At 52.2% G+C, this 2,632-nt stretch overlaps 1 protein-coding gene across 1 annotated transcript in view; it reads left to right on the top strand.

Moving 5' to 3' along the window:
• The window catches only part of LOC125951629 (protein rhomboid-like), a 9,645-nt gene continuing 7,013 nt past the window's right edge, over positions 1 to 2,632 (top strand). Inside the window, exon 1 of the mRNA XM_049680592.1 lies at positions 1 to 132. The gene's annotated coding sequence lies outside the window, so the exon portion shown is untranslated. The remainder of the gene's footprint in view (positions 133 to 2,632) is intronic.

The raw sequence follows: 2,632 nt of genomic DNA, 5'->3' as shown, positions 1-2,632 counted from the left end.
CTGTTCTAGCACAGACGTGGGGGTCTTCTCTCGTGCGTGTGCGCGCGCACTCCAAACCGCCAGCCGGCCCATGCTGGCATACTAATAAATCGAACGGACGCGGATCGCAACGCTGATTTACACAAGAAAAAGGTGATCGATACGTTTGCCATGCTGCTCTTGCGGTTCCAATCGTGCTGATAGTGCATTATGCGTGAGATCGTGTTTGCTTTTTAGTTGTGTGTGTGTATGTGGCTTTGATGCGTGAGGATGTTGTCTTGGCCAAAGTTTGATGATAAGTGAGCCGAGGTTTCCCCTAGGGATCGAGCATTACAACATTGAGTGTGCTTATGATAATGCATGTTGGCATAGTTCCAGCAGCAGCAGCAGCAACAGCAGCTGGTCGACCACTGATGGTGCGATACGGTCGTCCCCTACCAACTAGTCGGCTGCAGACACCGGCTCTAGTGTGTGTGTGTGTGTGTGCGTGTTTTGCGAATTTGGCACTTCAGACCACAAGAGGAACAGACACATTCCGTCCTAAGCTAAACAAACGGGTGCTCGCAAAGAACGTGATTAGAAGCGGACCCGGATCGGATCCGGAGAACCAAAATAGAAACAGTGATTCGCGGTTCGCGCGGATCGCTGGAAACATTTTATCTCCTCACGAACCGGCGGCGGTTTATTTACAATTTTGTACGTCCTTTGGCCAGCTGGTTGGCCGTGATAGGGAAATTGCGGTACAACAAAGTGTTTTATTTGGCTTTTTAATAGGATTACTCCTCCGGTGCACGTGGCCTTTAAAACAGAGCAATCCATGACTCTACATCTTCAAGGTGACGGCGTGCGTTGAACCAGCGCGCTAAGAAATCTGTCTACTCTGATTTAGCTAATCGAAAGGACATAACAAATACCTTCTCGATGCACCTCACATAACTGCGCATTATCAGGAGATGAAACACCGGCGGCGCACGCGAATGCTACACAAATTAACCCCGGCTAGTGATAATGCTGAGGTCTTCTTAGAGTGTGCCGACGCCGGCGTGACCGTACCCCGGTTATCAGCTTCCCGCCTCCCCCCGTGGCACATGCAGTCTTATTATTAGCTACATTCGGCAAATTATTGTTTAGAAAACACGCCAGACGGGCGCAGATCATCAATCGTCCGGAGGCGGCAGCAACAACGGCAGCCGACGGTGACAAGACCCGTCCAGAAGGTCATCCGAGATGAGGCTGGACACTTCGTCTTACTCAGCGAAATGGAGTTTTTGTTTTTTTTTTTTTGTCGAAACAATCTAACCTGTAACCGGACCCAGGCCAACATCTCACGCGAGTGGCGAACGCAATCCGTTCAAGAGAGCTCCGTCCGTCCGCCGATGATTGTGCTCTTCTCAATGACAAATTATTCGCTAAATGGCCAATTCCGTCACACGGTATTGAACCGCGGTGTTACTAACCTTGCACCAACGGCACGAAACAATTATCTTAAATACGCCCTCGGCCCCGTGACTGGACCTCCGTGAACGTAGAGATCGCGCGTCCGCTCTTTGTCAGCAGTAGGGTCCGGGGATCTCTCCAAAAATAGTGTCCACCACCACCAACGACGGTCAGCTGCTAATCGGTGTTCCGTGCGTCCCGAGCGTGCGTGCAGAATTGACGAGACGAGTTTGGAAGTATCGCTTATGAACCCGGAGGTTTGGGGCACCATTACAGCTGATTGACAATTTTCGGAGTTAATGCTGAGTCTGCTAGAGACGCTTTCAGCAGCAGCGCCAGCGCGAGCAACATGTTTAATGTTTAACGTGACCAATATTTACGACACACACTCACACCACTCCGCTCGGTTGCTCTTCATTTACCTGCGATGTCTGCCATAAATCTATCCTCAATAGCTCCGTCACCAGACCAGACAAGACCAGGCCGGGCAGGTGCGGGAACTGCGTTTAGAGGACGCCCTCGGTCTGCGTAAACCGCAAGGGCGCGACGAAGGGGCCACGGCATTACGAAATGTGCGGTCACACCGCCACAGTGGCACAAAACCACAAAAAATCTAGATCAACTGTCAATCGGCAGCTGGCTGCCTAGAGACCCGGTCCAGAAGGGGAGTGACATCGATCGAGCATGGAGGGTTCCCTCCGTGTCATAAGAGATCCAAAAGAGATGCACTCCAAACGCGGCTCATCGTCGCCTGTCATGCTTAACTGGGACCCGGCGACACTCTAATGAAAGTTCTATAAATAATCAAAACCGTGTTTCGGCTGCCATGGCGACCGTTTGTCCCGATGATTGAGCACCGACTTCTGGGACCGCAGGAGCGCATCATCAGCCACGTGTATAGTCCGGACCTTCGCCCGGTGACAGTGTTCCCCAGCAATAAGTCCCCAAATTCGTCCCAAATGGACGACCGACCATTAGTCGTGGACCCTAAAAGGTCCACATAAACGTCACGGAACACCGTTTATGGACCGAGTGCTACTGCTACTACTGCTGCTGCTGCTGCGAGGGGTGAACCGGGGGGTCACCCCCGCGAACGCGCATCTGTTTCGACTCGATCGACACCCGGGATCAGTTGACCGTAATTGATTATGCCGTCTAAATGCCGATCCAGATCCAGGTCCCCACCCAAAAACCGGGCCTTACATGCCCCGCCACG

The sequence above is a fragment of the Anopheles darlingi genome, chromosome 2, assembly GCF_943734745.1.
Source record: "Anopheles darlingi chromosome 2, idAnoDarlMG_H_01, whole genome shotgun sequence".
Lineage (NCBI taxonomy): Eukaryota > Metazoa > Arthropoda > Insecta > Diptera > Culicidae > Anopheles > Anopheles darlingi.
The sequence above is the reverse complement of the archived record's forward strand: the minus strand, read 5'-3'. Positions and strand labels throughout refer to the sequence as shown.